We start from the raw sequence: 18,509 nt of genomic DNA, 5'->3' as shown, positions 1-18,509 counted from the left end.
ATTTCTGGGACTTCAAATCACTGCAGACCTGCCCAAATCAGCTTTCTTTGGATCTTGTTATATGCTTTCTCCAAGTCTAGGAACACCTACAGCCTTATAAAGCAACAACATCAAAAGAGTGGGAGGCTTGGGAACAACAAGCAGGCTATCTAGAGAGGAATGAGCAGGCTAGGTAGAGAGGAATGAGCAGGCTAGGTAGAGAGGAATGAGCAGGCCAGGTAGAGAGGAATGAGCAGGCTAGGTAGAGAGGAATGAGCAGGCTAGGTACAGAGGAATGAGCAGGCCAGGTAGAGAGGAATGAGCAGGCCAGGTAGAGAGGAATGAGCAGGCTAGGTACAGAGAAATGAGCAGGCTAGGTAGAGATGAATGAGCAGGCTAGGTACAGAGGAATGAGCAGGCCAGGTAGAGAGGAATGAGCAGGCCAGGTAGAGAGGAATGAGCAGGCTAGGTAGAGAGCAATGAGCAGGCTAGGTACAGAGGAATGAGCAGGCCAGGTAGAGAGGAATGAGCAGGCTAGGTACAGAGAAATGAGCAGGCTATGTAGAGAGGAATGAGCAGGCTAGGTAGAGAGGAATGAGCAGGCTAGGTAGAGAGGTGTCCAATCAAATAAAGGCAATATTGGAGCTCTTCCAAAAACTTTATCTTAATGTGTTAGTGGGGGATGGGGTAGACACAGAATGCAATTTCAAACAGGTAAATGATAAGCAGAAAATAAAAGCACTGATGCATAAACTGGACCACAGACAATTCTCTCGCTATTGATCTACTACAGTTTAAGCACCAGACTATGCAGAAATTTACCAGTAATACTGTTTATGTTAAAAAATGCAATAATAAATAACTAAGGCTCAAAATCTATCTGGTAGTAGTACACAGTTCTGCCACAACTGTGGCTTAAACAGCAAGATTACAAACAGATAGCTTTTATGAGTAATTCTACTTTTTGAAATAGAAGTGTAGAATAGTGTAGAAACACAATCTTGCCACAACTGCTAATTAAAATACAAGACTAAGGTCCCAGAGCAAACCAAATAAATGCAAATGGCTGGAACAGAGCAGAAAAGTACACAGTAGTATTACCACACAGGTCATTATATAAGTGCAACTTAAATATTTAAGCATAATTAATTGAAATATTTAAAATAATTTTATTCGCTTTCCTTTTTATGAAAAGCTAGTTATTCCCAATTCCAAAACCTTGGATAAAAGACACCTGGATAAAAGTTCGCATAGACTGGGCTTGGCATGAGAGGTTTCAGGGGCTCAGGCATTTTTAACTAATGGGGTTGGTTTGTTTTTGATACCACATATCCCATTGCTGATCAAAGAAAAGATTTACTGAGGGGAATATGTGGATGTTTTTGATTTGATTGATGCTGATGGGGAACTGAGGTTGTTGGAGGCACCTGGGATTAAGGACCTGGCATGGCTTAGCAGATTTATGGAAGAGAAGGTTAGGTAGCTATATAGCCAAATCCTGGGACATTTGGATCTTGGGTTTTGTGTTTTTGATAGCAGTTGTTCTTGAAAAAGATGCATTATAAGGCCTGCCCTTATTAGTTTATTTCCCTAAAATTGGAGAAGCCCAGCTTTTACATGGGGGCAATGCCTGGTTATGGTAAGACCAGCATTTTAGAAAGCTGAAGGTGGTCAGTAAGTCAATCAGGTTGGAGTCACATCATGCTGATATGTGGCCTGGGACTATATAAGTCCATCAGGTTGGAGTCACATCATGCTGATATGTGACCTGGGACTATATAAGTCCATCAGGTTGGAGTCACATCATGCTGATATGTGGCCTTGGGCTATATAAGTCCATCAGGTTGGAGTCACATCACGTTGATATGTGGCCTGGGACTATATAAGTCCATCAGGTTGGAGTTGCATCATGCTGATATGTGGCCTGGGACTATATAAGTCCATCAGGTTGGAGTCGCATCATGCTGATATATGGCCTGGGAGTATTTAAGTCCATCAGGTTGGAGTTGCATCACACTGATATGTGGCCTGGAACTATGACAGGCCATTCAGGCAAGACAATCAAAACAGAATGTTGAGCACTTTAACACACATTGCTGTAAGAAGATACTGCCAAGTCTGATACAGTTATTGAACAACACAAGTATTGTACCATTATTAATAATCAAGCAAAGATCTAGTAACTAAACAACAGGCTCTCTAGCTAGCTAGGGGAATACATAACAAAGAATATAACAGAATCATGTAAACATAAATTCTACATTGTATGATGGTGGAATATGCAGCACATTTTCTATTACTCCTCAGAACCCTCTACAATCTCAATTTACATATTTAGTTGTTTGCAAATATATTGTCTGAAGATTGTACTACCTGTTGGTATAACCTTAAGAGCATGTCAAGTAGACTGAGAGATAACAGCTGTTTACAATTCATTATAATAAAATAGTGGTGTTCTCTTTGTGTGGCCAGATGCACAATTCATAGTGTTTTATTATACATAGTTTGAATGTGCAAAGAACTTTGTGTGGATAATAGGCAAAACATTGAGAATCCCCTACTTCAGTCTTCAAAAAAGTACCTTAATAACAACAGAACATGTAGAACATCTGGCCACAACAGAGAGAAGGTTCAATACCTTGTAACAGATGTTAAGGTGCATAAGATGCTCATCACTGACTCAATGTTTGTATTAAAGTGCATGTTTTGGTAAAGTGTAATGTCTGGGTGCTGGCATGTAAGGTTCTAACGCTGGTATTTGTTATTGTTGTTGTGATAATCCTTATCTTTTGTAACCATTGAGAGGTACTGAAGATATAAAGTTGGTTTTACTTGTATGTATGATTAGTTTGTTCATTGTCAGTGCCATAACTGAGAGGGGTCCTTTTGCAGTCTTTGGTTATTGTTCCTATTGATTTACCACTCTTGGAAGTCACAATGTCATCTGCATACAATATACAGTTGAGTTGAACGACAACCTATGGTAGGTCATTGGTAAATAAGGAGAATAAATGAGAGCCTTACACAGATCCTAGAGGAACACAATGTTGGTTTTCTCAGTTTCAGAGTGAATGTGCATTTAGTGAGATCATTTTTAAATCATAAAATTACCTCATGGGAGTAACCAGTAGCAGCTAATTTGTTGAGCAGTATATTACAAACTTATGTTTCTAAAGCTTGCTTTATATGTAGGAAAATGGTGCTGGTTATCAGGCTATTAACCATATTGTTATATGGTTGATTTATTGAAGTGTAAGTAACTGCACTATATTTTGTCCTGAAACAGTGAACATGTCATATTTAGAAATGTAATCCATTATTTGATTATGGATAAGTTTTACTACAATTTTTACAAGTGGGCAAACATTAACAATGGGTCGCTTACCCTGGCAGAGGGCAATTTTGGATACAGGAGTAATTAACTCATGCTGTGCTTGAAACTGTTCTGAATGGAGCTCAAAGTTAATGACAGATGTAGATGTATGTCAGTGATTGGCACAGAAACTGACTACCTAGCTATAAGAATTTGGCATGAATTGTATGGACATGTGGCTAATGGTCACTTTAGATTTTGACTAGATGTTACATCACTTGTATTTTTAAGATTTGTTTAAAGTAGAATAGGGGTAAATCTGAATGCCTATGAAGTGAAGACACTGGTTGAGAAGGTGGGATATTTGTAAATACTGATGGGTGGCTAGTGAGTAGTGAGGTATTTATTTCAGTTGTTATAAGACTTGTTTAGTGCTTCTATGTTCAATTGTATGTCAGTGTTATGTAGGTGCACCCAGACATTTTGTCGTAAATATATTGGTTGTGAGTATGGATAATGGCTCAAACCTCTCCACACAACATAAGAAACTTATTATGTCTCAATGTCTCATTCAGGTTAAATTGTCAGGCTTTCCAGGCCTGGTCTCTGAGTCTGAGGCATTGTTTCAGCTCAGTGGTCAGTCAAGCATTGGGTTTTTGTCTGACTCTGATTTTTTTAAGCTAAATAAGGCACAGATAACACCTATACAGGTATAAAGTGACTTCTAATTAACGGTTTGTAGTTCATCATGAATATGGCTTGTGAACTTTCTGTTACTGACCGCTTTAATTGTGACCTAAATGACCAGTAGGTAAGAATCATACATTAGTCACTCATGGAGTTAGGTAGTACACTGAATTTCTCTAAGTTTTTTCAGTAATATTTGTAAGAATAATTCCTAGAAATGAGGATTTTTTGACTGGAGATCTGGTCTGGTTCTTCGTGATACTATTTGTGTAAAACAATGGAAGAAAGTTGTCCTTTGAAGTTGTTATTCAAAATTTCCACACCGATATAGGTTAAAATCATCTGTAATAATTATGTGTTTGGATATAATACTATGCAGTTACTTAAGAATGCTAATGATAAGTTCAGTATTGCGAAGGAATGTAAATTACAATAACTCAGCTTGCTGAGTTTCCCAGTTGTATTTGTATAAATACTCAGTTTGGGTCAGTACCACAGGTGGAACGAGACAAAGGTGGTGTTACTAATGAATGAAAGTTGGCTGCATTATCAGTCAGGATTTCACAAGTTTGGCCACTCTATTACCTGTGTTATTATCACAGAATATAGTATGTTGCTGTTAATGGTCTGGGCACTCTATTATCTGTGTTATTATCACAGAATATAGTATGCTGTTGTTAATGGTCTGGCCACTCTATTATCTGTGTTATTATCACAGAATATAGTATGTTGTTGTTAATGGTCTGGCCAGTCTATTATCTGTGTTATTATCACAGAATATAGTATGTTGTTGTTAATGGTCTGGCCAGTCTATTAGTTGTGTTGTTATCATAGAATACAGTACGTTGAAGTTAATGGTCTGGCCACTCTATTATCTGTGTTATTATCACAGAATATAGTATGTTGTTGTTAATGGTCTGGGCACTCTATTATCTGTGTTATTATCACAGAATATAGTATGTCATTGTTAATGGTCTGGGCACTCTATTATGTGTGTTATAATCACCGAATATTGTATGTTGTTAATGGTCTGGCCACTCTATTATCTGTGTTATTATCACAGAATATAGTATGTTGTTGTTAATGGTCTGGGCACTCTATTATCTGTGTTATTATCACAGAATATAGTTTGTTGTTGCTAATGGTCTGGGCACTGTATTATCTGTGTTATTATCACAGAATATAGTATGTTGTTGTTAATAGTCTGGGCACTCTATTATCTGTGTTATTATCACAGAATATTGTATGCTGTTGTTAATGGTCTGGGCACTCTATTATCTGTGATATTATCACATAATATAGTATGTTGTTGTCAATGGTCTGGGCACTCTATTATCTGTGTTATTATCACAGAATTTAGTATGTTGTTGTTAATGGTCTGGCCAGTCTATTAGCTGTGTTATTATCATAGAATACAGTACATTGAAGCTAATGGTCTGGCCACTGTATTATCTGTGTTATTATCACAGAATATAGTATGTTGTTGTTAATGGTCTGGGCACTCTATTATCTGTGTTATTATCAAAGAATATAGTATGCTGTTGTTAATGGTCTGGCCACTCTATTATCTGTGTTATTATCACAAAATATAGTATGTTGCTGTTAATGGTCTGGCCACTCTGTTATCTGTGTTATTATCACAGAATATCGTATGTTGCTGTTAATGCTCTGGGCACTCTATTATCTGTGTTATTATCACATAATATACTGTCAAACTGTAGATAACTGCAAACAACCCACCAGATAAATGCTCCATCATACAAAGTATTAAAAAGTATTTAAATATAAACTGCTATAACGAAGCAACCAGGCAGTCCACAACAGTTAAAGAACGTAAAAAATCTGTTTTTATTGCAGGTATAAAATGATGAGTACTTTCGCTAAGTAGCTTCTTCCGATCAAAACACATTTCAAATAATTCCAACTGCTTAAATAAAATTTCAAATATTCTAAACCAATCACAAAGATGATCTAGTTAATTGATTCATACTTAAAGCAACATCAGACTAAAACATTTACATATAAGAAATAAGATTTCCTTATGTCTAAAAATGAAATTCCAGACCTTACCAAAATACAATGACATATATACTTATAAAAAGCACAAATAAATATACATACATACATAAAAATGTATACAAATTCATATAAGCTCATATTACTTAATATTTATACGCTTTCTCAGTAAGGGTTTAATTGAGGCCCTTTCGTTAAGCCCACTACCTCTGTCTGCTCTAAGAATGATTATCCAGTTGTTTTCCCTATTCTCTGTATAATTCCTGATGTCACCTTCACGAGCACTTGGGACAATAACCTCTAGTGCTCTGAAGGTGAAAAAATGTGTATCTCTACATCGAGTCACATGCTTGGCCAGGGCATTGTGATCAGAATGTTTTCTGATATGATAAACATGTTCCCTGATCCTATCCCTTAATGTTCTGTTTGTTTTGCCAACATAAAAAGATTGGCAAACTTGGCATTCAGCTAAATATACTAAGTTGGAAGTTTTGCATGTGGCATCAGCACATAATATAAATTCCTTGTGGAGATCAGGATGAACAAACCTATCAGAGGTGTTGATGTTGATACGTAGGGCTTCTGTTGTCCCTATTAATTTCCTTTGTGTTATGCTGATAGCATAAAAGTCTCTTCAAGTTCTTCCTATTCTTGTACAGAAAGCGAGGTCTTTCACCAACTATCTTTTTTATATCTTTGTTCAATTGTAAAATTGACCAATTCTTACTAAATATTTCAGCTATCTGTTTATTATCTGAAGTATAAAACAAAGGGACTTTAGTAAAAGTGTGCATATCCAAATAGCTCTTATGTATATTCTCCTTCATTGGACCAAAATAAGGTGCTGCTGTATCTTCACGTAAAGTAGGAAAATCATGTACACTGTTGAAAATCGCACTCTCCCTATACCCTCTGACTAAAAGTCTATTTTTTAGTTTATTCATTTCTTCAAAAAAAAAAACAATCATCTGATGGATTCAATCTGGATGCCCGTACACCCTGGCCTCTAATAAAATCTTATTTCTTATATGTAAATGTTTTAGTCTGATGTTGCTTTAAGTATGAATCAATTAACTAGATCGTCTTTGTGATTGGTTTAGAATATTTGAAATTTTATTTAAGCAGCTGGGATTATTTGAAATGTGTTTTGATCTGAAGAAACTACTTAGTGAAAGCACTCATCATTTTATACCTGCAATAAAAACAGATTTTTACATTTTTTTAACTGTTGTGGACTGCCTGGTTGATTCGTTATAGCAGTTTATGTTCTAAATACATAATATACTGTGTTGTTGTTAATCGTTTGGGCACTCTATTATCTGTGTTATCACAGAATATAGTGTGTTGCTGTCAATGGTCTGGCCACTCTATTATCTGTGTTATTATCACAGAATATAGGATGTTGTTAATGGTCTGGCCACTCTATTAGTCGTGTTATTATCACAGAATATAGCGTGTTGTTGTTAATGGACTGGCCACTCTATTATCTGTGTTATTATCACAGAATATAGGATGTTGTTAATGGTCTGGCCACTCTATTACTCGTGTTATTATCACAGAATATAGTGTGTTGTTGTTAATGGTCTGGCCACTCTATTATCTGTGTTATTATCACAGAATATAGGATGTTGTTAATGGTCTGGCCACTCTAGTATATGTGTTATTATCACAGAATATAGGATGTTGTTGTCAATGGTCTTTACACTATTATCTGTGTTATCACAGAATATAGGATGTTGTGGTTAATGGTCTGGCCACTCTTATCTGTGTTATTATCACAGAATATAGGATGTTGCTGTTAATGGTTTGGCCACTCTATTTATTATCTGTGTTATTATCACAGAATATAGGATGTTGCTGTTAATGGTCTGGCCACTCTATTATCTGTGTTATTATCACAGAATATAGTATGTCATTGTTAATGGTCTGGCCAGTCTATTAGCTGTGTTATTATCATAGAATACAGCATGTTGAAGTTAATGGTCTGGCCACTCTATTATCTGTGTTATTATCACAAAATATAGTATGTTGCTGTTAATGGTCTGGCCACTCTATTATCTGTTTTATTATCACAGAATAGAATATGTTGTTGTTAATGATCTGGCCACTCTATTATCTGTGTTATTATCACATAATATACTGTGTTGTTGTTAATGGTCTGAGCACTCTATTATTTGTGTTATCACAGAATATAGTGTGTTTCTGTTAATGATCTGGGCACTCTGTTATCTGTGTTATTATCACAGAATATAGCATGTTGTTGTTAATGGTCTGGCCACTCTATTATCTGTGTTATTATCACAGAATATAGTGTGTTGTTGTTAATGGTCTGACCACTCTATTATCTTTGTTATTATCACAGAATATTGTGTGTTGTTGTTAATGGTCTGGCCATTCTATTATTTGTGTTATTATCACAGAATATAGTGTGTTGTTGTTAATGGTATGGCCACTCTCTTAGCTGTGTTATTATAACAGAACATAGTGTGTTGTTGTTAATGATCTGGCCACTCTCTTATCTGTGTTATTATTACAGAATATAGTGTGTTGTTGTTAATGGTCTGGCCACTCTATTATCTATGTTATTATCACAGAATATAGGATGTTGTTGTTAATGGTCTGGACACTCTATTATATGTGTTATTATCACAGAATATAGGATGTCTATGTTAATGGTCTGTCCACTCTATTATCTGTGTTATTATCACAGAATATAGGATGTTGTTGTTAATGGCCTGGCCACTCTATTATCTGTGTTATTATCACAGAATATAGGATGTTGTTAATGGTCTGGCCACTCTAGTATATGTGTTATTATCACAGAATATAGTGTGTTGTTGTGAATGGTCTGGCCACTCTATTATCTGTGTTATTATCACAGAATATAGTATGCTGTTGTTAATGGTCTAGGCACTCTATTATCTGTGTTATTATCACAGAATATAGGATGTTGCTGTTAATGGTCTGGGCACTCTATTATCTGTGTTATTATCACAGAATATAGGATGTTGCTGTTAATGGTTTGGCCACTCTATTATCTGTGTTATTATCACAGAATATAATGTGTTGTTGTGAATGGTCTGGCCATTCTATTATATGTGTTATTATCACAGAATATAGGATGTTTCTGTTAATGGTCTGGCCACTCTGTTATCTGTGTTACTATCACAGAATGTAGGATGTTGCTGTTAATGGTCTGGCCACTCTATCTGTGCTATTATCACAGAATACAGGATGTTGTTGTTAATGGTCTGTCCACTCTATTATCTGTGTTATTATCACAGACTATAGTATGTTGTTGTTAATGGTCTGGGCACTCTATTATCAGTGTTATTATTGCAGAATATAGTATGTCATTGTTAATGGTCTGGCCACTCTATTATCTTTGTTATTATCTCGGAATATAGTATGCCGTTGTTAATGGTCTGGGCACTCTATTATCTGTGTTATTATCACAGAATATAGTATGTCATTGTTAGTGGTCTGAGCACTCTGTTATCTGTGTTATTATCACAGAATATAGTATGTCATTGTTAATGGTCTGGGCACTCTATTATGTGTGATATAATCACCGAATATTTTATGTTGTTAATGGTCTGGCCACTCTACTATCTGTGTTATTATCACAGAATATAGTATGTTGCTGTTAATGGTCTGGGCACTCTATTATCTGTGTTATTATCACAGAAAACAGTTTGTTGTTGCTAATGGTCTGGGCACTGTATTATCTGTGTTATTATCACAGAATATTGTATGTTGTTGTTAATGGTCTGGGCACTCTATTATCTGTGTTATTATCACAGAATAGCGTATGTTGTTGTCAATGGTCTGGGATCTCTATTATCTGTGTTATTATTACAGAATTTAGTATTTTGTTGTTAATGGTCTGGGCACTCTATTATCTGTGATATTCCCACAGAATATTGTATGTTGTTGTTAATGGCCTAGGCACTCTATTATCTGTCATATTATCACAGAATATAGTATGTTGTTGTCAATGGTCTGGGCACTCTATTATCTGTGTTATTATCACAGAATTTAGTATGTTGTTGTGAATGGTCTGGGATCTCTATTATCTGTGTTATTATCACAGAATTTAGTATGCTGTTGTTATTGGTCTGGGCACTCTATTATCTGTGATATTCTCACAGAATATTGTATGTTGTTGTTAATGGCCTAGGCACTCTATTATCTGTGTTATTATCACATAATATACTGTGTTGTTGTTAATGGTCTGGGCACTCTATTATCTGTGTTGTTATCACAGAATATAGTTTGTTGTTGTTAATGGTCTGGACACTGTATTATCTGCGTTATTATCACAGAATATAGGATGTTGCTGTTAATGGTCTGGCCACTCTATTATCTGTGTTATTATCACAGAATATAGTATGTCGTTGTTAATGGTCTGGCTAGTCTATTAGCTGTGTTTTTATCATAGAATACAGTATGTTGAAGTTAATGGTCTGGCCACTCTATTATCTGTGTTATTATCACAACATATAGTATGTTGCTGTTAATGGTCTGTCCACTCTATTATCTGTGTTATTATCACATAATATAGTATGTTGTTAATGATCTGGGCACTCTATTATCTGTGTTATTATCACGTAATATACTGTGTTGTTGTTAATGGTCTGAGCACTCTATTATCTGTGTTATCACAGAATATAGTGTGTTTCTGTTAATGGTCTGGGCACTCTGTTATCTGTGTTATTATCACAGAATATAGCGTGTTATTGTTAATGGTCTGGCCACTCTATTACTCGTGTTATTATCACAGAATATAGCGTGTTGTTGTTAATGGTCTGGCCACTCTATTATCTGTGTTATTATCACAGAATATAGTGTGTTGTTGTTAATGGTCTGACCACTCTATTATCTGTGTTATTATCACAGAATATTGTGTGTTGTGGTTAATGGTCTGGCCATTCTATTATCTGTGTTATTATCACAGAATATAGTGTGTTGTTGTTAATGGTCTGGCCACTCTCTTAGCTATGTTATTATCACAGAATATAGTGTGTTGTTGTTAATGATCTGGGCACTCTATTATCTGTGTTATCACAGAATATAGTGTGTTTCTGTTAATGGTCTGGGCACTCTGTTATCTGTGTTATTATCACAGAATATAGCGTGTTATTGTTAATGGTCTTGCCATTCTATTATCTGTGTTATTATCATAGAATATAGTTTGTTGTTGTTAATGGTCTGGCCACTCTCTTAGCTGTGTTATCACAGAATATAGTGTGTTGTTGTTAATGATCTGGCCACTCTCTTATCTGTGTTATTATTACAGAATATAGTGTGTTGTTGTTAATGGTCTGGCCACTCTATTATCTATGTTATTATCACAGAATATAGGATGTTGTTGTTAATGGTCTGGACACTCTATTATATGTGTTATTATCACAGAATATAGGCTGTCTTTGTTAATGTTCTGTCCACTGTATTATCTGTGTTATTATCACAGAATATAGGATGTTGTTGTTAATGGTCTGGCCACTCTATTATCTGTGTTATTATCACAGAATATAGGATGTTGTTAATGGTCTGGCCACTCTAGTATATGTGTTATTATCACAGAATATAGGATGTTGTTAATAGTCTGGCCACTCTATTATCTGTGTTATTATCACAGAATATAGGATGCTGTTGTTAATGGTCTGGCCAGTCTATTATCTGTGTTATTATCACAGAATATAGGATGTTGCTGTTAATGGTTTGGCCACTCTATTATCTGTGTTATTATCACAGAATATAGGATGTTGCTGTTAATGGTCTGGGAACTGTATTATATGTGTTATTATCACAGAATATAGGATGTTTCTGTTAATGGCCTGGCCACTCTATTATCTGTGTTATTATCACAGAATGTAGGATGATGCTGTTAATGGTCTGGCCACTCTATCTGTGCTATTCTCACAGAATACAGGATGTTGTTGTTAATGGTCTATTCCCTCTATTATCTGTGTTATTATCACAGACTATAGTATGTTGTTGTTAATGGTCTGGGCACTCTATTATCAGTGTTATTATTGCAGAATATAGTATGTGATTGTTAATGGTCTGGCCACTCTATTATCTGTGCTTTTATCTCAGAATATAGTATGCCGTTGTTAATGGTCTGGGCACTCTATTATCTGTGTTATTATCACAGAATATAGTATGTCATTGTTAGTGGTCTGAGCACTCTGTTATCTGTGTTATTATCACAGAATATAGTATGTTATTGTTAATGGTCTGGGCACTCTATTATGTATGTTATAATCACTGAATATTGTATGTTGTTAATGGTCTGGCCACTCTATTATCTGTGTTATTATCACAGAATATAGTATGTTGTTGTTAATGGTCTGGGCACTCTAATATCTGTGTTATTATCACAGAATATAGTTTGTTGTTGCTAATGGTCTGAGCACTGTATTATCTGTGTTATTATCAGAGAATATAGTATGTTGTTGTTAATGGTCTGGGCACTCTATTATCTGTGTTATTATCACAGAATATTATATGCTGTTGTTAATGGTCTGGGCACTCTATTATCTGTGATATTATCACAGAATATAGTATGTTGTTGTGAATGGTCTGGGATCTCTATTATCTGTGTTATTATCACAGAATTTAGTATGTTGTTGTTAATGGTCTGGGCACTCTATTATCTGTGATATTATCACAGAATATTGTATGTTGTTGTTAATGGCCTAGGCACTCTATTAGGGAGGGTGGCCTAATGGTTAAGGTGTTTGCCTTGCAAACACAAGGTACAGGGTTTGAGTCTCACAAGGGATAATTGGCTAGGCTTAAAATGGTTTGCAAGGGCAGTTAGCCTAGTACTAATCTATGAATCTATGAATCTATGAATCACATAATATACTGTGTTGTTGTTAATGGTCTGGGCACTCTATTATCTGTGTTGCTATCACAGAATATAGTTTGTTGTTGTTAATGGTCTGGGCACTCTATTATCTGTGTTATTATCACAGAATATTGTATGTTGTTGTCAATGGTCTGGGCTCTGTATTATCTGTGTTATTATCACATAATTTAGTATGTTGTTGTGAATGGTCTGGGATCTCTATTATCTGTGTTATTATTACAGAATTTAGTATTTTGTTGTTAATGGTCTGGGCACTCTATTATCTGTGATATTCTCACAGAATATTGTATGTTGTTGTTAATGGCCTAGGCACTCTATTATCTGTCATATTATCACAGAATATAGTATGTTGTTGTCAATGGTCTGGGCACTCTATTATCTGTGTTATTATCACAGAATTTAGTATGTTGTTGTGAATGGTCTGGGATCTCTATTATCTGTGTTATTATCACAGAATTTAGTATGTTGTTGTTATTGGTCTGGGCACTCTATTATCTGTGATATTCTCACAGAATATTGTATGTTGTTGTTAATGGCCTAGGCACTCTATTATCTGTGTTATTATCACATAATATACTGTGTTGTTGTTAATGGTCTGGGCACTCTATTATCTGTGTTGTTATCACAGAATATAGTTTGTTGTTGTTAATGGTCTGGGCACTGTATTATCTGCGTTATTATCACAGAATATAGGATGTTGCTGTTAATGGTCTACACTCTATTATCTGTGTTATTATCACAGAATATAGTATGTCATTGTTAATGGTCTGGCTAGTCTATTAGCTGTGTTTTTATCATAGAATACAGTATGTTGAAGTTAATGGTCTGGCCACTCTATTATCTGTGTTATTATCACAAAATATAGTATGTTGCTGTTAATGGTCAGGCCACTCTATTATCTGTGTTATTATCACAGAATATAGTATGTTGTTGTTAATGATCTGGGCACTCTATTATCTGTGTTATTATCACATAATATACTGTGTTGTTGTTAATGGTCTGAGCACTCTATTATCTGTGTTATCACAGAATATAGTGTGTTTCTCTTAATGGTCTGGGCACTCTGTTATCTGTGTTATTATCACAGAATATAGCGTGCTATTGTTAATGGTCTGGCCACTCTATTACTCGTGTTATTATCACAGAATATAGCGTGTTGTTGTTAATGGTCTGGCCACTCTATTATCTGTGTTATTATTACAGAATATAGTGTGTTGTTGTTAATGGTCTGACCACTCTATTATCTGTGTTATTATCACAGAATATTGTGTGTTGTGGTTAATGGTCTGGCCATTCTATTATCTGTGTTATTATCACAGAATATAGTGTGTTGTTGTTAATGGTCTGGCCACTCTCTTAGCTATGTTATTATCACAGAATATAGTGTGTTGTTGTTAATGATCTGGGCACTCTATTATCTGTGTTATCACAGAATATAGTGTGTTTCTGTTAATGGTCTGGGCACTCTGTTATCTGTGTTATTATCACAGAATATAGCGTGTTATTGTTAATGGTCTTGTCATTCTATTATCTGTGTTATTATCACAGAATATAGTTTGTTGTTGTTAATGGTCTGACCACTCTCTTAGCTGTGTTATCACAGAATATAGTGTGTTGTTGTTAATGATCTGGCCACTCTCTTATCTGTGCTATTATTACAGAATATAGTGTGTTGTTGTTAATGGTCTGGCCACTCTATTATCTATGTTATTATCACAGAATATAGGATGTTGTTGTTAATGGTCTGGACACTCTATTATATGTGTTATTATCACAGAATATAGGCTGTCTTTGTTAATGTTCTGTCCACTATATTATCTGTGTTATTATCACAGAATATAGGATGTTGTTGTTAATGGTCTGGCCACTCTATTATCTGTGTTATTATCACAGAATATAGGATGTTGTTAATGGTCTGGCCACTCTAGTATATGTGTTATTATCACAGAATATAGGATGTTGTTAATGGTCTGGCCACTCTATTATCTGTGTTATTATCACAGAATATAGGATGCTGTTGTTAATGGTCTGGCCAGTCTATTATCTGTGTTATTATCACAGAATATAGGATGTTGCTGTTAATGGTTTGGCCACTCTATTATCTGTGTTATTATCACAGAATATAGGATGTTGCTGTTAATGGTCTGGGAACTGTATTATATGTGTTATTATCACAGAATATAGGATGTTTCTGTTAATGGTCTGTCCACTCTATTATCTGTGTTATTATCACAGAATGTAGGATGATGCTGTTAATGGTCTGGCCACTCTATCTGTGCTATTCTCACAGAATACAGGATGTTGTTGTTAATGGTCTATTCCCTCTATTATCTGTGTTATTATCACAGACTATAGTATGTTGTTGTTAATGGTCTGGGCACTCTATTATCAGTGTTATTATTGCAGAATATAGTATGTGATTGTTAATGGTCTGGCCACTCTATTATCTGTGTTTTATCTCGAATATAGTATGCGTTGTTAATGGTCTGGGCACTCTATTATCTGTGTTATTATCACAGAATATAGTATGTCATTGTTAGTGGTCTGAGCACTCTGTTATCTGTGTTATTATCACAGAATATAGTATGTCATTGTTAATGGTCTGGGCACTCTATTATGTATGTTATAATCACTGAATATTGTATGTTGTTAATGGTCTGGCCACTCTATTATCTGTGTTATTATCACAGAATATAGTATGTTGTTGTTAATGGTCTGGGCACTCTAATATCTGTGTTATTATCACAGAATATAGTTTGTTGTTGCTAATGGTCTGAGCACTGTATTATCTGTGTTATTATCAGAGAATATAGTATGTTGTTGTTAATGGTCTGGGCACTCTATTATCTGTGTTATTATCACAGAATATTATATGCTGTTGTTAATGGTCTGGGCACTCTATTATCTGTGATATTATCACAGAATATAGTATGTTGTTGTGAATGGTCTGGGATCTCTATTATCTGTGTTATTATCACAGAATTTAGTATGTTGTTGTTAATGGTCTGGGCACTCTATTATCTGTGATATTATCACAGAATATTGTATGTTGTTGTTAATGGCCTAGGCACTCTATTAGGAGGGTGGCCTAATGGTTAAGGTGTTTGCCTTACAAACACAAGGTACAGGGTTTGAGTCTCACAAGGGATAATTGGCTAGGCTTAAAATGGTTTGCAAGGGCAGTTAGCCTAGTACTAATCTATGAATCTATGAATCTATGAATCACATAATATACTGTGTTGTTGTTAATGGTCTGGGCACTCTATTATCTGTGTTGTTATCACAGAATATAGTTTGTTGTTGTTAATGGTCTGGGCACTCTATTATCTGTGTTATTATCACAGAATATTGTATGTTGTTTTCAATGGTCTGGGCTCTGTATTATCTGTGTTATTATCACATAATTTAGTATGTTGTTGTGAATGGTCTGGGATCTCTATTATCTGTGTTATTATTACAGAATTTAGTATTTTGTTGTTAATGGTCTAGGCACTCTATTATCTGTGATATTCTCACAGAATATTGTATGTTGTTGTTAATGGCCTAGGCACTCTATTATCTGTCATATTATCACAGAATATAGTATGTTGTTGTCAATGGTCTGGGCACTCTATTATCTGTGTTATTATCACAGAATTTAGTATGTTGTTGTGAATGGTCTGGGATCTCTATTATCTGTGTTATTATCACAGAATTTAGTATGTTGTTGTTATTGGTCTGGGCACTCTATTATCTGTGATATTCTCACAGAATATTGTATGTTGTTGTTAATGGCCTAGGCACTCTATTATCTGTGTTATTATCACATAATATACTGTGTTGTTGTTAATGGTCTGGGCACTCTATTATCTGTGTTGTTTTCACAGAATATAGTTTGTTGTTGTTAATGGTCTGGGCACTGTATTATCTGCGTTATTATCACAGAATATAGGATGTTGCTGTTAATGGTCTGGCCACTCTATTATCTGTGTTATTATCACAGAATATAGTATGTCATTGTTAATGGTCTGGCTAGTCTATTAGCTGTGTTTTATCATAGAATACAGTATGTTGAAGTTAATGGTCTGGCCACTCTATTATCTGTGTTATTATCACAAAATATAGTATGTTGCTGTTAATGGTCAGGCCACTCTATTATCTGTGTTATTATCACAGAATATAGTATGTTGTTGTTAATGATCTGGGCACTCTATTATCTGTGTTATTATCACATAATATACTGTGTTGTTGATAATGGTCTGAGCACTCTATTATCTGTGTTATCACAGAATATAGTGTGTTTCTGTTAATGGTCTGGGCACTCTGTTATCTGTGTTATTATCACAGAATATAGTGTGCTATTGTTAATGGTCTGGCCACTCTATTACTCGTGTTATTATCACAGAATATAGCGTGTTGTTGTTAATGGTCTGGCCACTCTATTATCTGTGTTATTATTACAGAATATAGTGTGTTGTTGTTAATGGTCTGACCACTCTATTATCTGTGTTATTATCACAGAATATTGTGTGTTGTGGTTAATGGTCTGGCCATTCTATTATCTGTGTTATTATCACAGAATATAGTGTGTTGTTGTTAATGGTCTGGCCACTCTCTTAGCTATGTTATTATCACAGAATATAGTGTGTTGTTGTTAATGATCTGGGCACTCTATTATCTGTGTTATCACAGAATATAGTGTGTTTCTGTTAATGGTCTGGGCACTCTGTTATCTGTGTTATTATCACAGAATATAGCGTGTTATTGTTAATGGTCTTGTCATTCTATTATCTGTGTTATTATCACAGAATATAGTTTGTTGTTGTTAATGGTCTGACCACTCTCTTAGCTGTGTTATCACAGAATATAGTGTGTTGTTGTTAATGATCTGGCCACTCTTATCTGTGCTATTATTACAGAATATAGTGTGTTGTTGTTAATGGTCTGGCCACTCTATTATCTATGTTATTATCACAGAATATAGGATGTTGTTGTTAATGGTCTGGACACTCTATTATATGTGTTATTATCACAGAATATAGGCTGTCTTTGTTAATGTTCTGTCCACTATATTATCTGTGTTATTATCACAGAATATAGGATGTTGTTGTTAATGGTCTCCACTCTATTATCTGTGTTATTATCACAGAATATAGGATGTTGTTAATGGTCTGGCCACTCTAGTATATGTGTTATTATCACAGAATATAGGATGTTGTTAATGGTCTGGCCACTCTATTATCTGTGTTATTATCACAGAATATAGGATGCTGTTGTTAATGGTCTGGCCAGTCTATTATCTGTGTTATTATCACAGAATATAGGATGTTGCTGTTAATGGTTTGGCCACTCTATTATCTGTGTTATTATCACAGAATATAGGATGTTGCTGTTAATGGTCTGGGAACTGTATTATATGTGTTATTATCACAGAATATAGGATGTTTCTGTTAATGGTCTGTCCACTCTATTATCTGTGTTATTATCACAGAATGTAGGATGATGCTGTTAATGGTCTGGCCACTCTATCTGTGCTATTCTCACAGAATACAGGATGTTGTTGTTAATGGTCTATTCCCTCTATTATCTGTGTTATTATCACAGACTATAGTATGTTGTTGTTAATGGTCTGGGCACTCTATTATCAGTGTTATT

The sequence above is a fragment of the Protopterus annectens genome, chromosome 3.part1, assembly GCF_019279795.1.
Source record: "Protopterus annectens isolate FY-2018-M chromosome 3.part1, PAN1.0, whole genome shotgun sequence".
Lineage (NCBI taxonomy): Eukaryota > Metazoa > Chordata > Ceratodontiformes > Protopteridae > Protopterus > Protopterus annectens.
This window is presented reverse-complemented; position numbering follows the sequence as displayed.